Genomic DNA, 21,011 nt, shown 5'->3' on the forward strand with positions numbered 1-21,011 from the left:
TCAGTCCTGGAGCCTGAGTCAGCTGATGTGAGCCTGCCAGAGTGTGTAGACATAGCCCCAGTCTGATCTCCAGCATAACATAGGCCATAGAATGTTACTCACTGATTCCAGCACCAAGCCCATATCTTGTGGCTGAGCTAGGGCATATCATATGGGACATATAAGACAAAGCATCTCTTGCCTTAGCACTAGGAGCAATAGTTAGAGAGAGCCAGCTGTGGTAGCAAAGGTTCCAGGGAAGAAAAGGTGCCACTTGTTGGAGGAATTCAACCTTCCCGAGAAAAACTGCATTCCGAGGCCATGTGTGTTTCTGCAGGTTCTCTGGGCTGCCACTAGCCCCCGTATCTCTAGTGCGGGGGATGAAGCATGTAGTAATCTCCCAATTATTTAAATCAATTAGCAGGCTACATTTCCATTTAGACATTTAGCTACGTCAGGAGCTTTCCAAAAGTCTGTTTCTTCTCATGGTTCTTTTCCCCGGCATGTTTTTAATTATGGCTGATGCTAATTTTAACGAGTTGTCTGCCTTCAGTTTTGCGTGACTGTAATGTTCTCCAGCTGATTTCTAAAAATCAGAAGGTTTTAACTTTTCAAGCTGTCTTTTCAACAAAAACAGCCAACTGTTAAATGGCTTGGCAGCCAGCCGTGCTTCGCAAAATGCACTGAACTGCATTCCAGTCTGGTCCTGGCCTGTCTGCATCTCCTTGGATAGACTCATGCATGGGTTTCAGAAGGCCATGGACAAAGAAGTTAGCTTGTTCAAATTAACCCCTTCCCTGATGCATTTTGCTGTCACAGACTATCAGTACTTTAGCCTTATGTTGCAGCATCTTTCAGCCCATTACTTTATGCATCTTCAAGCCTCACAATGGGGTAAATCCAGAAAGGCCCATTAGGATCATCTAGTCTGACCTCCTGCCTAACACAGGCCAGAGAATTTCACCTGCAACCAGCCCATATTTTGTGATTGAGCTATAACATGTTTTTAGAAAGCCCGCATGTGCTGATTTCAAGCCCCCAAGTGTTGGAGAATCTGTCACAGCCTTTGGTAAGTTGCACTATTATATATGTTTGGCAGATAAGCTTAAAGAGGCACATGTGAATTAAAGGGAAAATCCTGACTCCTCTACAGCAGCAGGGGAGAGTGCTGGTCATGGAATTGGTATGGTTTCTAAAGGAAATAAAACATGGAGAGCTCATCCAGGGGACTCCCTGCACAGAGCTGAAGCAGTGTTTTTGCTAGGGTTCAGGATGGGAGCAATAGGCCCAGTGGAAACACCTGCCATTTCTTCACCATAGCAACCCTAAATAAGAACTTTAGAGCTACCCTGAAGCCTCCTGATGCAGATTTGTTCCTCCCAGTCCCTGCAGATCTCCCTGGAACATAGCCCGTGTACTTGGTTTGTGCTCTAAGCTAAGAATTTGAGCCTAAATGCTTTGCTCAAGATCACATAGAAATTTGGTGGCAGATAGAAATAGATGGCAGGAGATCTGGCCTCTCAGTCTTTTCAGTAGATAAGACTTCTCCACTGGCATGGTAGCATTCATAATGCATGTGGCAGCATCTGAAGCAAGGTACCAAATCATTTGACATTGCTCCTGTGGTTACAAATCTAACTTACCCACAATCCTTTCACTTTTATATCTGCCCACTAGAAGAAATAAAAGGTAGGCAAGATGAACCAGCATGCACTTTGCATCAGGGTGAACTAAATCTCTGAATCACTGCAAAGTTCTTCTGTCACGAACAAAATCCAAACTCTCCTATGTCTGATTTAACTCAGTCTGAAATGTATTTTGTCTTTATTTTTTCCTTACAACTTGATCCTCCTAAATGGACTTTTCCCATTGTTCCTTTCATGGCATGAAGTGAAATTTAAACCGTGTCAAAGTTTCAGGGTCAATTTCTTGCAGCTGCTTTATATAGTTTGTTCATGCAGCTCTGAAGATGCTCTGGTTTTCACAGATATCCACATGCATTTGCATTGATGTAGATATGGAATGGGGAATGTTGATCACAGCCAATACTGAAGTATACATGGTATACGCCACAAGGGGCCCAATCTTGCAAAGACTGATCTGCATCAGTAACTTTAACACAGGAGGTGTCATTGAAGTCATTTATGAGTGTAGTTAATCATTTCAGGATCCGGTCTTTAACTTGGATGGCTACTTTATAGGAATCTCTCTAAGGGAACCAGTTTGGGCTAATAACAGAGATGACCACATAACTGGGACAGGACCAGCAGAAGTTCTCCTTAATGGGGATGTATTTACTGATGCCAAGTAGCAAAGGGATGCTCAATGGTGCCTAACCACGTGTTAAATAGCTGTGAAATTCTAAATTCTAGGCTTAATACTAAAATTTTCAAATAAAATGAAATCCAATTTTGATGCAAGATTAGACTCATTCAATATTGCTAATACACCATAGAACACACTCAATGGTGCTGATGTAGACTAGAAAGTGGTCTGACTCCATAAGCAGTTGGGTCTGACTGCACCTTCTTTACACCAACAGCCAGATTTACTGTTCTAAACTGGATTCTAAATAAAGTTGTTGGCGCTTTACAAAATAAGCTGATATAAGATGTCACTGCCAATATTTGGTCTCTATTTTTAAGATGTCCATCTCAATGCTACAAACCTATACAGATAAGCAATTGGATTAATTTTATTACTATAATATAGTCCATATTTACCCCTCTTCTCAGCCGCTAGTATATTCTCCCAACAATCTGCTAGGTCAGGGGTCGGCCACCTTTCAGAAGTGGTGTGCCAAGTTTTCATTTATTCACTCTAATTTAAGGTTTCACGTGCCAATAATACATTTTAATGTTTTTAGAAGGTCTCTTTCTATAAGTCTAATATATAAGTAAACTATTGTTGTATGTAAAGTAAATAAGGTTTTTAAAATGTTTAAGAAGCTTCATTTAAAATTAAATTAAAATGCAGAGCCCCCTGGACCACTGTCCAGAACCTGGGCAGTGAGAGTGCCATTGAAAATCAGCTCGTGTGCCGTCTTCGGCACACATGCCATAGGTTGCCTACCCCTGTGCTAGGTCAAGGAGTTAGCCTGCATTAACATATTAGCCTTTGTTGTATTTGCATAAGTTTATTCTGCTGTAATATCTTGGGGAAGTGAAGTGACCTGTCACTTCCCAAGACAGTACAATTTTATACTAAATGTAATGAATATTTTCAATATTTTTTCAAGGCTCAAGTTTAGCACACAATCTAAATGAAGTCCAGCGACTCAATTATGCCAATAAGGCATGCCATGTATAATGTGTCAATGTGCTAAGATGTTAGAAAAATCTTTGAGTACCAAACAGCGCAGAATGTGAGCAATGAATCTTCCAAAGATGATAGAACTCGTGAAGTTATTTTTTCCTGAAAACAGCAAAGGAATTAGAGGGAAATTTTCCAAACCATTTAGAGTTTAGAACCACAAGCCATGCTGACTTTCAGGGAGACTTGTGCTCCTAAATCCCATAGCCACATTGGAAAAAGCTCTTCCTCAGTCCCCATTAGGGCTAGTGAGCTGCAACATTTAATTTTAAAGAAATAATGCTGTTTTTAAAGTCACAAGGGTGCAAAAAACGCACACCTTAAAAATTATTTTTCTCCTGCTCCTCTTAGCTCACAAATCCATGAGTTTCCCACTTGTAGGCCAAGTTTCAGGCATATTTTTCATGTGGTTGTAGCCCATCCTCATTCAGACATACAATCATCTTCAAAATGGGGCTTTATAATCGGAGCCCTGACACAGTCTTGATAGTTTCATAAAGCTGCATTACAATTACACTAGAAACAGACTGGGATTTAAAGCCCATTGAAGTCAATGGAACTCCCATTGACTCCAATAGGCTTCGAATCAGACTCTATGTGTTTATGACACACGTGTCTGTGTACATACATGCAGTATAGCCACATAATATATCCTTGCTATGCCATCACTGTCTAAGACATCCTATGGAGAACCGTCTAACATTACAAATTAATGAGTGATTTATATACCCTTGTCATTATTCATGGCTATAAAACATTATAATGCTCTAAATAAGTAAAAACATTTTTGCAGCTGCTGCAAATGTTTCATTCCTAGATGTAAACTTGGCTGGGAGCACAGGGATTTTTGCAGAAGTGCCAAATTCATAGTGAAGTAATTAGCACTTTGAAAAAAATATACCTAATGTGGTGCACTTACTAAAGTTTAGTCAACATTTAATGTTAACAACACTAACACCTAACCACAAACACAACCATCTCTCATGCTACTCTCCTCCAGATAGGTAACTTTACCTCTCAGCCCAAAATGTATAGAAGAGCAAGGAAGTAGCATTATACAATTGGAAAGAAGTTCTATATTACAGATGTGTCCAACAGCTGGGTGAATGATGTCATTAAAAATGCTCTACCACTTCTGCCACCTCTCCTACTTGCAGTTATTAAAAACAGACATTAATTTTCTTTACCTAATAGCACCATGTAAACCTGTTGTATCACATTCTCAAGTAGGTGCTGTTCCTAATTAGTGAAGACAACCCACAGCTGCTTCCCATAAACTGCTTTGAACCTGGTTGTGTTGTAATGCAGATGTGTTTTGCTTCTGAAATGCACATTTTTATCTGGGTAGTAGAATCTTCCTCTGAACTGACCATCCAGGCTGAATTCACAAATCCACTCCCAGTGGAGCATACGCAAGCTATAATGGACAAGAGATGGAATATCTTCCAATGCTTGCTCTCTCCAGCGCACACACACAAGTATTAAAGTCCACAGGCCAGATTCTCCCTTCATATCCAAGTCAATCAAAAGGAACTTCCCTGAAGGCACTAGGGTGTAACCAGCAGACTCAATGCCCATTAAAGTAAATGGGAGGCTTTCCACATGCTTCAATGGCCTCTGTACCAAGTCCTAAACCAGACACTTCTCTTAACATAGAGAAAACAGCTCATCTGCTTTAAACAACAGAAGAATACTAATATTTTTAACAGCTCCCTGTTTTCCAGACAGTGCCATTAATATGCACAAAACACAAGGTCCTTACCCCATGGAACATATCACCTAATCTACATATTTCTATCATCCTAGCCAGCTGAGTTGTCATGTCTACTATCTTAATTGAGTCCCAGGGAAGTTGATGGGATTACTCACCTGAGTAAGCATGAATCAGTTTGAATAAAGGCTCCCCAAACAGCCCCTTCGTTATGGTAACAATTTGCTTGTAGTGTTGTAGCTGCATGAGGCTCCAGGAAGGGCCTCCAGGAAGGGCGTTCAGCATGGCCTTGCTCTGCTCCCACAGTTGTTAATGGGAGCATTACCAGTGACTTCAATGGCAGCAGACTTAGGTCAGTGCTATGGGCTTTTCAAAAGTGCCTAAGTCTGCTCCCATTGAAGTCACTGGTAATGCTCCAATTAACTTCAGTGGGAGCAGAGCAAGGCCGCTGCTAAACACAAAGTCCCACCAAGAAGCCCCATGCACAGCTACAAGGTTATAAGCAAATGTTACAATAACAAAGGGTCAGATTGGGGAGCCCTTATTCAAACTGGTTAGCACTTATTCAGGCGAGTAATCACATCAGTTTCACTGGGACTCACCAGCATCAGTAAGGGTTGCACAACTCAGCCCAAAACAATGAAAGCAACATAAAATAATTCTGTAGCAACAACATATTGCTAGTGGCAGCAAGAGTCGGGTTTGTATCATTGTCACTAAGGGTATGTCTATGCTGCAGTTACAGGGTGTGATTGCAGTTTAAGCAGACGTGCCCAATCTAGCCACGTATTAGAGACGATACAGAGAGGAGCACCCAGCCTGAATCACCTTCCTTCTTGAGTCTAGCTAGCTCAGGGAGCAATGAAGCAGTAAAGCCACAGCAGTGCATGCTTCAACACAGGTTGTGCAAGCCCGCTTGGAACCCTGGGTGATTACTCACAGAGCTACCTCACACCAAAGTCCATGTTACCATGGTTTCATTGGTCCAGAACTCAAGATATCTCAGGTATGTCTACTCAAGCTGCAATCACACCCTGTGATCACAGTATAGACATATCCTAAGATATTTTGGCTGTTATTCCATACCAAAAGCTACATGGAGAGAACACATAGGTTGCACGGTCAAGCACTCAAGGTATTAGGCAGTGTCAGCAGTTAACATGATATGTGCAATCTTAACTCTCCTCCTCCCTTGTGAAGGTGTGGCTACACTCTTGTAGTATTTGCAGGATCAGTCCCATCACAACAGATGGGTCTCATGTTCCAGTTTCCTTCATTCTTTTCCACTCATTTTAATTGTATTACTACAATTGTCCACTATACATTTATTGACTTTGATTATTTATAAGGTCCCAGTATACACCTTTGAGAGCAGTATAGGTAATTATCTGTTGAGTTCTCTTCTCTGCAAGCTCTGTATCTAATAATTTAGTCTGTATCCATGTGTACTAAATATTTTCTCTCCAACCAGCAGCACAGCTTTCTTGAGGTGCAGTTGAAGTGATGAGGAAATAATATGGCTCCATATTAGCAGAAAAGCAGGTATTTGCCAATCATCTTGAATTTCAATAGTATTTAAATAGCTCCAAGAGGCAATGCCATGGCTGTGAATTTTACTAAACTATGCAGCAGGATACCAAGCCAAGTAAGCACTCAATGACCCAGTAAACCCCAAAATACACATCTCAGAGAACGATGGTTAGTCTCTGGCTCTTGAGTGTGAATGACTGGCATGTTGAGAGTGCCACAAGTACTCCTCGTTCTTTTTTCTAACGAGTAATATAACTCAGAATGGTTACAAGAGGAGGAAGCAGGGCTATTCCAGATGCTTAAAAGTAAAGGGGGAGATTTGCAACAGCACCTAGGAGATTTAGGCACCCAAAGCTCATTGAAAATCAATGGGATTTGTGCCTCTAAATCTGTAAGGCATTACTGAAAAATCTTCCACACAATTGCCATCTCTTTCTTCTGAATGTTAATCTTTGTTTGCAGAGGCATAACTAGGCATTTTAGCACCTTGGGGAAGCAAGCATACTTGCGCAACCCCACTCGTCTTTTTTCATCATTTTTCTGCCCCATATTTCCACCCCCATGGCTTTGCACATTGGTGTGGCTGCCCTACTCACCTTGCCCTGGTTATGGCCCTGTTTGTTTGCTTTAGGAGTGTTGCATCACCACTGTAGAATTTTTAACATTTATTTATGTATTTATGATGCACATAAATGTCCTTGACCCCCATCACAACGGCCTCTGGGTATCTTAAAATAGTAAATCAACAAAAACGTGAATATATGAGGCCACATTTTCTGTCAGTGTACATCCATTGACTTGACTTATGCCAGTGGGGAATGCAGTCCCTATGGACAGCCAACCAAATCCCTGCCAATGAACAAGTTCAGTTTGTCTCCAAAAATCAACCTTTCATCATTGCCACATACTGGAGCGATGGTAGTCACTTCACAGCTAAGTTTCATAAACGCAACCTACAGCCTCCCCCATACTCCTTCCAAATCCCTCACTAAACAGATGAACCATACACTGTTCTCAACCAGGCCTGAGCAAACCCTCAAAGGAAGCCAATTTCACAGGCTAAAACCCTCTGCTACTAGACTCAGAAACTTCTAGTCTTATCCATCCTGATGGAACATAGCCAAGAAGGCAGGCTATCAGGGATCTAGATCTCAGTCAATTGCTTTAAAGACCATCAACAATGAATTCCACCTGGGAGCCAGTACTGTGACAGTCTGTACAGGGCCTGGATAGCTGGAACAAAATGCTCCCGGTGCCCTGTCCCATTTAAAAGGCCAGCAGTTGCATTTTGCACTAGTGAAGTTTTCCAAGTTGTCATCCACAGTAACCTCCAGCAGAGACAGGCCAGACTGGAGGAGAGACAGGCCTGGTTAGCAGCATATTCTCTCTGAAAAGCTTTTGAGTGCTGTTGGCAAATTTGACAATTTATATAAATGTGTGTCCCATGAATTTGTACAGTGTTTCATATCCTACTCATTACTGAGATGCCATCATCAAAGTTTGGTTCCAACAACCCCAAAAAGTTCAAATGCTTATCCTAACTATCAGACCACTTTGGGTCTGCAAATGGAGACGGAAGAGCTCACAAGAATGTGTTTTCTTCTGTAATTCTTGAACGGTGGGATGGTCTGGTCAAGCAGAACTCTGGCATGTTGTGAGAGCAGCATTTCACACTATGGATTTGGTTGTCCTTTCCTTTACACTGATGAAGATCAGGAGTAACTCCAGTGAAGTCAGTGGAGTTACCCCAGTGTAAAGGAGACCAGAATCGAACCCAATATTTCAAGACTTTGGTTTCCCATCCTGGATGAAACCAGGAAGTGCAGAGGATCAGAGAGAAATAAGAACAACACTTCTGTAAACCTCCAAAGGCATTTGGTTTTATATTTTGAGTGGTGGCTTAAGGTGGTTTCCCAGGCCTCAATCTTGCAAACACCTACCTGTGCTCTTAATTTTCAGCAAGCAAATCCCGTTGACTTTAAAGAACTAATCATAAGTAAAGTTCATCATGTGTGCAGGTGGTTGCAGCACTGGGGCCTTATTTTTTTTTTTAAATTACTGTTATTCTAAAATAGCAAGTCATAGTGAATATATTAACTGCACTGACCCAACTTTGATCTCCCCCAATTTTCTTTTGGTGCAATTCCATTGACTTCAGGAGAGTAATTCTGGATTACACAGGTGTAACTGAGATCTTGAATTGTGTAAGCTTTGGTCCATCTTTCCTTTGTCAGATCTATTACAAACTGGAAGGTTCATTTGCTATTTTTATTATTGATACATTCTTCAATTTTAGAGCATTGTTTTTCAATCCAAATCTCCTTGGCCACCTTGATTCCTTTCTTGATCTTTCTGCCAATCACTCTGTATTTATCAGCTCCCCAGTGCTGTTTTTGTCTCTCTTGAGTTCTCTTCTAATGTCACACATTTGTAGTATTTCATTTGTGACCCAAGGTTTTGTCTTCTTACAGTGTTTCCCAAAGATGGCTATTGCTGCCTCATTCATTACAGCGTTGAAATTGTTGGTCATTGTTTCTACGTCTTCCTCTAGACCAAGCAGCAGAGCAAATTTTCCACCGATCATTCCTTGAAATGACTCTGCAATGCTTCAGTTTCTAAGTCTTTCTAAGTCAAACTTGATTCTAGTAATTCTTTGGCCTGACGATTTTCCTTAGCCGTAGCCAAAAGTTTAGCATCAGAAGGTCATGATCAGGGGCGGCTCTACAAAGTAGGCTGCCCCAAGCAGCGCGGAGCGCTGCGCCGCCCTTCCCCAGTCCCGCGGCGGGTCCCCTCTTCCCGCGGCTCCGGCATCCTGGGGAGGGCGGCATTTGGCTCCGGTGGAGCTCCCGCCGGCATGCCTGCGGCAGGTCCACCGGAGCCCGGGACGAGCGGACCTGCCGCAGTCATGCCTGCGGGAGCTCAACCGGAGCCGCGGGACGACGGGATCCGCCGCAGTCATGCCTGCGGCAGGTCCGCTCGTCCCGGGCTCCGGTGGACCTGCCGCAGGCATGCCGGCGGGAGCTCCACCGGGGCCAAATGCCGCCCTCCCCAGGATGCCGCCCCAAGCGGGCGCTTGGCCCGCTGGTGCCTAGAGCCGCCCCTGGTCATGATCACTTCCAATATCAGCACCGGGGAAGCTCCTTGTTTTAGCTCTGTTGATCCCAGAACGAAATTGGTTTTGCACCATGATGTAGTCGATCTGACTGTGATGTAAACCATCAGGTGCATGTCACATTGATCGTCTGGATGCTTTATGTGCTCCTAATGTATTTGCAAGAACCAGATTGTGATAGCTGGAAAACTCCAAAAGTTTCAGTCCTCTCTCATTGGTTACCACATTACAGAAAGAGCCACAATAATCTCGCCAATCTGCCTGTGCATCAGTATCCACTTTAGCATTCCAATCTCTCTGTACAATCAGGATATGTTTCTTGTGTACCTTATCTATGATGTCTTGGAGCTGATTGTAAAAATCTTCGATTTGCTCATAGTCTTAGTATGTTGTAGGGGCGTAGACTTGTACCACTGTGATCTTAAATGGTACTGCCTTTAGATGGATGGAAATAAGCCCACTGGATATTGGGTGACATCCTAATACTGAATTCTTGATATCTTTATGCACAAGAAATCCTATGCCGTTGACATGTTTGTCCTCTCCACCATAATAGAGTACATGGCCTTCTTCCATTAGTGCCTCTCCAAAGTTCTTCCATCTGATCTCAGAGATACCTATGAGGTGCCAGGTGTATTGTTCCATTTCATACACGATTTCTTTCAACCTCCCTATTTGTCTCAATGTCCTTACATTCCATGTGACTATGGTGATGTTATCTCTTCCATGGATCCTCTTTGTTGGGGTTACACCAGTAGTGTACGTGTCGAGTCTGCCCTGGTGGGAGACGGTTGGTACGGTAATTATTAACCTGGGCTGTGACCAATCAGCTATGGACATGGTTGACTTGGGCATGTTTCTAATGTGGCAGAGCCCATCCCTCTCCAGGCAGCCCCCTTTTAGTCGCCTCTTATGACATGCAGGAGGAGCAGTAGGCCTATTCTATCCCCGAACCCACAGGGGATGACCTAGCACTTCTGCAACATCATCACCCAATGCACTGGGTCATATGAAGATCTCCTGATGACCATGAAGAAGCACAAGCTGAAGTGGTATGGCCATGTATCAAGATCATCCTCCAAGGGACAGTTCACGGGAAGAGAAGAAGAGGTAGACAGAAGAAGAGCTGGACCAACAACATAAAAGAGTGGACGGGAATGGACTTAGCAGAGACTCAAGCACTGACACACAATTGTCAGGGGTGGAGACAATCGGTTTATTGCTCATTAATGATGGTGCCCCAATGATCAATGCAGTTATGGGAGTGGTGATGATGATGATGATGAACTGAGATCAAAATCAATCTTCATGTATTGATCGCTTATAGATCACTGTACAATTTCCCATGTAACAGCTACTCTGTCTCTTAGCTCTCTCCCTCCCCCTACTTTTTTTCTTACTTGAAATCAAACAAAAGAAAAGAATTGCCCTCACCTATTCTGAAGACATAATTCCTCCTTGAGAAAGTTCTTCAAACACGAGTTACTCTCTTGAAATACTGTTGCAGGCAAATGTCCTTTCTGCTAAAATATCCAAGCTGAAAACAGAAAAAATATTCAAAATAGTGTGAATGGTCCTTTTGTATGAGGCTTCTCACAGTTTTTTTTTTTAATCACTCTGTGGGTCTCGCAAAAGGTGTAAAATGCTCCCTAATTGATCGTTTCTACAGTGAAGTCAAATGTCTCTCAGCATAAGAGCTGAACGCTTTTATTATTCCCAGTAGAGCTGCAATTAGAATGGAAAAGAGATGAGAAAGTCCCTTACTGGGAAACTCTTATAGTTAAAAAACACAAAACTCTCCACAAGGATACAGCTGCTGGGGAGTGAGGGGAAGGGGTAGGAATTCTCAGTGCATCACATTCATTCAACTGTAAAAGCATTAAAGGGCCACATTTTCCAAATTTGCCTCTAGATGTTATTTTTGTACACACTAAAAGTCATATTTGCCTTGTCTCTCTCATACGGGACATAGCAGGTAGATTGGTCTGCAGTTTTTACATGGTTTTTCAATTTTATATTCTTAGATATGAGAGTGTGGCTAAGACATTTGTTATAATTGTTTGTTTATTTGTACTGCGGTAGCACCTAGAGGCCCCAAGCAAGGATCAGGGCCTCATTAGAGAAAACGCTGTGCACACCTATAATAAAAAAGGCAGTTCTTGGTTCAGTGGGTTTACAATCTAAGGGCATGTCTATGCTGCCTTGCAGGTTGGACTAAGGGGTTGTGAACAGCAGGGTACACTACAGTGCTGTGCTGTAACTCCCCCATGAGGACACTGCAAGGACAAACAAAGGTCTCTGTGAAGGGTTTGGCTCACTGCTGGCACCTCCTCATGGCCAGACATGGCATTGCAGCTTTCTCTCTGCTGGGGTCTGCTGCCATAGGCCACTCCTCCTCTATGGTGCCTGCCTCTTCCTGTGACTTGGCCCTCTGGCCAGGTCACTTCCATGCCTCCCCTTCTGGAGTAGTCCACAAGCAAAAAGCAAAGGGAGTTAACACAAATAAACTGAGTTGAGAGAAAGAGGGAGTGGGGGAATGCCTCCCTCCCAGGGTGTATCAGGATCAGGCCCTCCCTTCCCTCAGGCGGGACCTTTAGGCAGAGGTTGTCAGGGAAGTCCCTGCCTTCAGTCAGCCCTTTCCACAGGAGCTGAGGGGTTCATTAACTTTTCTGGAAATCAAGTGTAACTACACAGTTTCGATCCAAATGACTGCTATTTTAGATTACAGGGCAGAAAAATCCCAAGCAAAGCAAGAAAGAATAAAAGTAACCAGTGCCGTAACGAGGGCAAGGCGAGTGAGGCACTTGCCTCAGGTGCGGAAGGTGAGGGGCGCAGAAAGTCTCTCATTTGTCAGCAATTCAGCAGCAAGTCCTTCCCTACAAGAGGGACTGAGGGACCCGCCACCACATTGCTGCTGGTCGTCGGCAAGGGAGAAGGGTGGCACGTCCGGCTCTTGGGCAGAAATTTGGCGGTGGGTCCCTCAGTCCCTCTTGGATGGAAGGACCTGCCACCAAATTGCCGCCAAAGAACGGCGGCAATTCGGCACCAAGTCCTTCCTTCCGAGAGGAATCTGCCGCTGAAGAGCTGGACGTGCTGCCCCTGTCCCTTGCCTCGGGCGCAAAAATCCCTAGTTACGGCTCTGAAAGTAACACTTCCACAAAAGTGTGCAGTGGGGGTGTCTCACCTGTAACAGGCAGTATCCGAACTGAACCCAAAATGGAGTTGCCTCTGCAAACAATAGACTCCACAAAATTTAGGAGTGCAACACACGAGGAGGAAAAACATAGCAATTACATAGCTCCCTTCTCCGCCCCTTCGTCTCCACCATTGGTGCTAGCTTTGTCTGATCATCTGTTGGCGTCTCACACAAATCTCCCCATGCTTCCTTCCTTGCTGCCCAAGATGCATAAAATGGCTTTCCCGAGCTCATCTGCAAGGCCACTATTCTCTCTGCACTTATGTAACTCCTAAAGGTTCACGTCTGTTGTGGCCTCTCTGGGAAATGGAGCAGGAACTGTCCTTTCATTCTTTGTACAGCACCCAGCACAACTGGGTCCTAGTGAAGGACTAGAGCTCCTAGGCACTGTGTTTATACAAATAAATACATCATCATAATCCTAATAAATTGCTCGCTGAAAATGGCTGAGCTGAGGAATATGTGGGGAAGAGTTCACATATCCTATTAAAAAACAGCACAATCACATATACATTGTACTCCTTCCCATAACCCCTTATTTGTCCACTTGCATTTCCATGATGGCTTTCTTATGACAGGGCTTGTGCCTTCTTCTCAGAGTGCAGCATTCGTAGCACATAGATCCTTTGAGAAGTTGATCCCCTTCATCCACTGACAGGTGTTTCAGGAGTTTATGCCTGTGATTTGACCACTCATTCAATGGGAATTTGCTTCATACTTCTGCAGTGCCCTTAACATGCAGACACGAGGATTTCGAGATTGGGCTGGTCTCTCGGGTCATTGACTAAAGTTTTGGCTTAATCCTTGTTGCCTAATAAGGCAGATTGATTACTAGGGGGAGTTTATACCTTTCCTTTTTTATTTCTTGCAGTGACATAACATGGAGAGAATAAATGCACAATAACAATAGGTGACACATACATGGCCTATTGCAAGTTGGAAGCACTGTACATCTGAGCCCACTCCTGCTCCCATTGACAGCGGTGGGAACAAGGCCTGGGCCATATATTAATTAATGCTCATCAACAGCCTTGCATGACAAGGACAAGCATGTTTTTATTCTCAGTGTACTGAATGGGGAATCTGAGGCAGGGAGCTGACGCGATTTCCCAGTGCCACAGGGTGAGACAGTGACAAAGGTCCTGACTCTAGATCATACAGCGTTTCTCCTGGGGGTTCTTCAAATCAGAGTACAGGGATATTCCAATACCAAGATGTACGACCAACACTGAGGGTACGTCTACACTACAGGACTATTCCGAATTTGCATAAACCGGTTTTGTAAAACAGATTGTATAAAATCGAGTGCGCGCGGCCACACTAAACACATTAAATCGGTGGTGTGCGTCCACGGTCCGAGGCTAGCATCGACTTCTGGAGCGTTGCACTGTGGGTAGCTATTCCGTAGCTATCCCATAGTTCCCGCAGTTGAGATCCCAGTGCCTGATGGGGCAAAAATCATTGTCGTGGGTGGTTCTGGGTAAATGTCGTCAGTCACTCCTTCCTCTGGGAAAGCAATGGCAGACAAGCATTTCGCGCCTTTTTTCCCTGGATTGCCCTGGCAGATACCATAGCATGGCAATCATGGAGCCTGTTTTGCCTTTTGTGACTGTCACCGTATGTGTACTAGATGCCGCTGACAGAGGCGATTCAGCAGCGCTACACAGCAGCATGCTTTTGCTTTTGCATGACAGCAGAGATGGTTATCAGCCATACTGTACCATCTACCAATCCATAAATTGGTAAAAAGATGAGCATGGCTACCAGTCGTTTTGCACCATTTGCTGCTGTCATAAGTGCCCCTGGCTACTCTTAGCCAGGGGCGCAAAAGCCAAAATTGGGAATGACTCCCAGAGTCAATCCCTCCTTTATGGTATCTAAAAATAGAATCAGTCCTGCCTAGAATATGGGCAAGTGTACTAGAGAACCACTGTATCAGAGAGCACATATGCTCTGTGTCAGATCCTGCAGGAATGATGAGCTGTATGCTATTCACAGGGGGTGCTCCTGCAACAACCCCACCTGTTGATTCCGTTCTTCCCCCAGCCTTCCTGGGCTACTGTAGCATTGTCCCCCCACTTGTGTGATGAAGTAATAAAGAATGCAGGAATAAGATACACTGACTTGTTAGTGAGAAATGAGTGGAAGGCAGCCTCCAGCTGCTATGATAGTCCAGACAGGACAGTAAGGAGTGTGGAGCAGAGGAGCCCAGCATCCCTCTGCTAGTCCAGGGGCAATTGAATCCTTTTTTTACACATGAAGGGTGGGGGCTGACAGAGCTCAGCCCCCTGTTGCTATGACGATGATGGTTATCAGCCATACTGTACCATCTACCATGAAAAATTAGGGCCAGGCACCCTTGATCGACCTAACGGATGGTAGTCTGCATGGTTACCAGTCCTTTTGCACTGCCCCATGTGCCAACAGGCTGATGACGAGGACGGATACCAGTCGTATTGCACCATCAGCCACCCATGGCGGAGGGGAGCAAGGATGTTGGTATTGAGTGCTGCAGCATCGGGTCTATCTGCAGCATTCAGTAAAGATAGGGTGACATGTTAAAGAGTCAAGAGAGGATTGTTTTCCCTTTCACTTCTGGGGGTGGTGAGGGGGGGTGCGTAAATTGCCGAGCTATGCCCTGACCCACCGCAGACACTATGTTTGACCCTAGAAGCATTTGGAGCTCAGCCAAGAATGCAAATACTTTTCGGAGACTGCAGGAACTGTGGGATAGCTTGAGTCCTCCAGTCCATGAGCGTCTATTTGATTCTTGGGCTTTCCGTTACGTTTGTCACGCAGCAGTGCGCTGAGCACCTGCTATGGCGTCTGTCTGGAGATTTTTTAAAAATGATTTTGAATTTCGTCTTCTGTAACAGAGCGCTGATAGAACAGATTTGCCTGCCCTTACAGCGACCACATCCGCATGGTCCATGCAGGAGCTCTTTCTTTATTTTGATTTTTATCTGCATTGCCACACGTGCTGATCTGAGCTCCACCCTAGGCAAACAGGAAATATTCAAAAGTTCGCGGGGCTTTTCCTGTCTACCTGGCCACTGCATCCGAGTTCAGACTGCTGTCCAGAGCGGTCAGTGGTGCACTGTGGGATACCGCCCGGAGGCCAATACCGTCGATCTGCGGCCACACTAACCCCAATCCGATATGGTAATACCGATATTAGCGCTACTCCTCTCATTAGGGAGGAGTACAGAAACCGGTTTAAAGAGCCCTTTATACCGATATAAAGGGCCTCTTAGTGTGGACGGGTGTGGCGTTAAATCGGTTTTACGCTCGTAAAACCGGTTTAAACGCCTAGTGTAGACCAGGCTTGAGGTCCTTACTAAAGATCATCTCATCCCAAAAATCTTTAAGCAGCTCCCCCTACTGAAATCAGTGTGGAATATGCTGCTTCAAATTAATGGCCTCGGGTTTCATTCTTGGGCAAACTACAGTTGAAGTCAATGATATATGTCCTAGCAAGGACTGAGTAAAAACTGAATAAGGGTGTTCAGGATTTGATTCCTAATGAATATCTTGTACACGATCAAGTGTTGTACTGATTTAGTTTTCCCACTATTTTTTTTCCATTTAAGAAAAATTAATTTGTTGGGGTGGGGTGAGGCGTGAATTCAATTACCAGCATTGCCTCAGGCTGTCTAGTACTTGTTTTCCAGACATGCTAACACACATTTCTTTTTTGCTGCTCTAGCCTGAGTAATAGCCATGCCCTAATTAATCAGAGCACACTGTCACAGTAGCATTATTTATTTGTTTCTAAAATAACTGTATTCAGCATTCTGGGCGCTGAGAGATAGAATGCATACAAATAACAAAACTTACATCATACAATAGTAAACCAAATCTTTCTAGTGCAGAAGGAAAACCTAATTTTCTGATCATTTGATTCTCATATCATAGACCTCAAGTGTTGAAACTCTTAAAATGCATAAGGTCACCTCCTTTGGTTATTGACCAGATGTTAGGGTTACAAGTGAAAAATGTGAGGTGTCTATCAGGAGTTCCTGGCTCAGGTTGCTTATTTTCTTTATCTGAATGATGTTTGAGGGAAAATGTGTTTGCGATAAACATTTGATGTCTTGGTTTTATTGCTATTCCTCTCCCCATCCCATCTGAATTTTATGATGTGGGTTATCAAGGTCTTATCTCAGCGAGGTGTGAGGAGATACAGGACCATCAGACTTTAGGATAATTTACAAACACAATTCAAATACAAATCTATATTTTAGGATATGTGCTAAAGATCAAATAACATGCACATTTTCTCCAGCCTTTATGCAGCTATGTTTCATTTATTCAGAAGCATCTCAGGTTAGACACATTTGTTTAGATTAAAGTTATCACTGCTGGTTGTTTAAAAGCATAGGCCATAAACTAAGTTGACAGGAAGGCACCATTAACATTCTTATCTTTATGGCCACCCATGGTCTGTAAAACTGACACACAGTTTGGCTAAAACTGGTCAGAAGTAATTTTGTTTAAGTTAAAGTTGCTACTACTTCTAAATGCAAAATTCGATGCAACCTTAGCTATGGAACTATAACTGGCGCTTTCATAATATACCATAAATATAGATGTGTGTCATGCTCTTTCAGACAGAGAACCACATCACAATAGGTCCTTTAGCTTAGCTAAGACCGAATTACCCTAAATCTGCAGAGCCTCTTTTAAATGTGGCAAGGAACAGTTATTGGGCTGAAGTGTAGTGCTAGACAAGAGCATATTCTTTCAATGGTCACCCTCTACTTACCTCCTACACCTTGCATGCCAAAACTTTCTGCCTCTTTGGAGCTCAGGAAAATTTGCACAAGAAGAGATGACCAGTGAGATGAATGGAGGGTGGCATGGATGAAAGTTTGTAGAACATTTCATTCTTTCTAAATGCAGAATAGAAGCCACTGACAGACACCTGAACATGAGATAAGTACAAAGCAGGAATGTGGCTTTAGGATGATTATGAAGAAATGCAAAATCATTTCCATTGCACATGTGCAGGGCCGGCTCTAGGCACCAGCATTCCAAGTATGTGCTTGGGGCGGCACTCTGGCTTTTTTGTTTGTTTGTTTGCTTTGGCAGCAGCACTCCGGCCCCGCTTTTTTAATTAATTTAAAAAATATATATATATATTTTTGCTTGGGGCAGCAAAACACCTGGAGCTGGCCCTGCACATGTGGAAGAAAAGAAAGGAAAGAATCGGGAGATCTTAAAGACAGGGGCGGCTCTAGCCATTTCGCCGCCCCAAGCACGGCGGCACACCACGGGGGGCGCTCTGCTGGTCGCCGGTCCCGCGGCTCCGGTGGACCTCCCACAGGCGTGCCTGCGGATGCTCCACCGAAGCCGCGGGACCAGCGGACCCTCCGCAGGCACAGCTGCAGGCAGGCGCGGCTCTACCTTTTTGGCCGCCCCAAGCAGTCATGCGCGGGAGGCGCCCCGGAGCCGCGGGAGCAGCGGACCTCCCGCGGGCATGACTGCAGAGGGACCGCTGGTCCCGCGTGGCTCGGCTGGACCTCCCGCGGCTGCGGACGGTTCGCGGGTCCAGCGGCTCCGCTTGAGCTGCCGCAGTCATGCCTGCGGGAGGTCCAGGCGAGCCACGGGACGAGCGCCCCCTCCGCAGGCATGACTGCGGCAGTCCGCCGGCCCAGCCTGCCTCTCCCCCCCGGCAGCAAGGGACGGGCCGCTCCTCGCAGCCCCAGCCTTTTGCCGCTCCCTAGATTTTGCCGCCCTAGGCACCAGCTTGTTGTGCTGGTGCCTAGAGCCGCCCCTGGCTGCAGGAGGTCCACCGGAGCCGCCTGCCGCCCTCCCGGTGACCGGCAGAGCGCCCCCCACGGCATGCCACCCCAAGCACACGCTTGGCGTGCTGGGGCCTGGAGCTGCCCCTGCTTAAAGAGCACATCTGCAAAGAACATGAGACATATTCTACCTGGGGAAAGTGAAGTGTCGAGAAGGAAGGAAGGATGGATGGACAGGGATCCTATGGAAGATGGAAAAAGTGTTATGAAGAGCCAGCTTTCTCTACTCGTAAACAATAAGGATCTTGAGAGCTATGTACTACCAGTCACAGGTGATTAACTAGATGAAACAGAAGGGAAATGCTGGGCAGCGAAGAACAAAAAGGCATTTATTTATGCATGAGGGAAACAAATCAGAAAGAATGAAATACCCAAAAGACTGTAGACGCTACAGAGGCAATAGGCTTGCCATGTCATAAGGAGGAGGGTTGGATTACATTGCTGTTGAATGGACATCAGCTGGTAATAATAGCTTTAGCTAAGGCCAACAGCAGAGAGGATGAGAGGCTGTTTGCCTTTATAGGTCCTTTGTAGTCGCATTTGGCCCAGACAGAGGTTCTTGGCGCCACTGAAGTTTTGATGAATGAAAAATTCACTTAATGTGTGTGTGTTTTTAAAGGACAAAGTAGGACACTTTGAATACAGCACATGATGGGTGCCTAAAACCACCAAGAGCAGTCAGATACCACCCCTGAATAGGCCTAATTATGTCTGTTTTTCCTTTTCCTTTAGCCTGCTGTGTCTGTTCCTGAACCTTGAATGCAAACAGCCGATGGAGTAAGTTTGCCTGAATTATGAGGTTTTCACTCAGCAAGGACTCAATACAGTGGTGTTATACTGTGCCTCAGTGCCATTCTCCTCCAGCACAGGCCTTTTCTCAGTCAGTGCCAATGTGAATAGCACATTAGAAAATTTAAACTCTGTGGACTGCACAGCTCAGGGGACTGCAAAGGATCTCACCTGCAGCATCTGAACGTATACTGGCATTGTCCCTTTCAGGCAGCGGAATCAGGAGAAGTCCTGTACGAATGTTCCTATGCTTATGGGTACCACCTCACCAACATTTGGAAGGCGACAGCATCAAATTCCCTTTTTCACCATGCTCCCTCTCATTCAAGAGTTGCATTTGGAAACTGAGGCTAACCTGTGTGCCAGCCCCCATGAGAAAGCTGATGGGGATGAAGAAAAGTAAGGGGAAAGGAACAGAAGGGAGGAGACCACCACATTGGAAGCATGGTAGAAATTGAGGAGGTGTGTGGGAGAGAGGACAATGGTGAAGAACAGATTCCAACAAAGAGGGGAAAGGAAAGACAAGACAGCAAAAGCTTAAATAAAAGTGGGGGAAATGTCAAGTTGGAAAAACATCTTGTGGGAAGATAGGGGGGAAAATAAATGAAACATTTTTAAAGAGGTGAAAAATTAGGTGAGGGAAATGACAGGCCCTGAATAGAAGAGGTATCAGGATATGGAGGTGCAGAGGTGGAAAAGAGGAGGAAAGAATGGAGAAAATCTAATCTGGAGAATCGCTTTTATTTTATCTCAGGGTTGCTTTATACTGTACGACTTGATGGGTCTATGATTTAATGGTGGCTTGTCTGGAAGGACAAGATCAGCAACGAGGATATTCATAGTCAATCCCAGCAACTGCCTCCATCAGCACAGGCTCAGTTTCAGCAGCTGTCTTAGTACATTATTAGGATGGAAGACCAAAGCACCAAGGAATGCTGCTACATGATCAACGATCACATGCTTACCAAAAGCTTCAGTGGTGCGATAAGATCACCAGTGATGGAAATAATCTGAATAGCCAGCAAGACCATCTTCAAGACCGCACTAGAGATGGATCTTGGTGGCGCTTCATCTGCAAGGATTTGTCACGATCACAACGACAATGTTCACATCTAGCAACAAATGTACATGCCCAGCTTGTCACAGGGAGGGAAGGGCAGTCCTTTGCGCAACCCCAGACCCTTTGGTGACAGCCATGCTGCTGGCAGTGCTCTGTTAGCGCTTCAAGTAAAGTTGTGTTTAGGAGATCTCAGTCATTTTGACTTTGCTACAAAATTTTAGAGTCTTAGAGCATGACCTTGAAAGACTGATTTAACTAACATGATGCTGGTCACAACTTTGCAGTTAGGTTAGTCAACAATGGGTCACGTTCACCATTGTGTCAGCTAGTTATGATTAAAGTCTGGCCCTAGACTTTAACAGAGCTACCACTGAAGATATAGTCCCATGATGTGTCCCCTTCATGCACTCATTTTATAATTCTATCAGCAACAACACAACAACAACCATTTGAGTAGACGGTACTCGTAATTAAGCTTGGTCCTAGAAGACATTAGTTCTTCATTCATTTTCAAGCCA

At 44.6% G+C, this 21,011-nt stretch overlaps 1 long non-coding RNA gene across 1 annotated transcript; it reads left to right on the plus strand.

Moving 5' to 3' along the window:
* Positions 1-6,036: 6,036 nt before the first annotated feature.
* LOC120370781 lies at positions 6,037-19,456 on the plus strand. Its single transcript, XR_005583926.1, has 3 exons — positions 6,037-6,137; positions 6,477-6,544; positions 19,377-19,456. It is a non-coding gene; the product is annotated as an uncharacterized LOC120370781 (long non-coding RNA).
* Positions 19,457-21,011: the final 1,555 nt, after the last annotated feature.

Source organism: Mauremys reevesii, linkage group 8, assembly GCF_016161935.1.
Source record: "Mauremys reevesii isolate NIE-2019 linkage group 8, ASM1616193v1, whole genome shotgun sequence".
Classification (NCBI taxonomy): domain Eukaryota; kingdom Metazoa; phylum Chordata; order Testudines; family Geoemydidae; genus Mauremys; species Mauremys reevesii.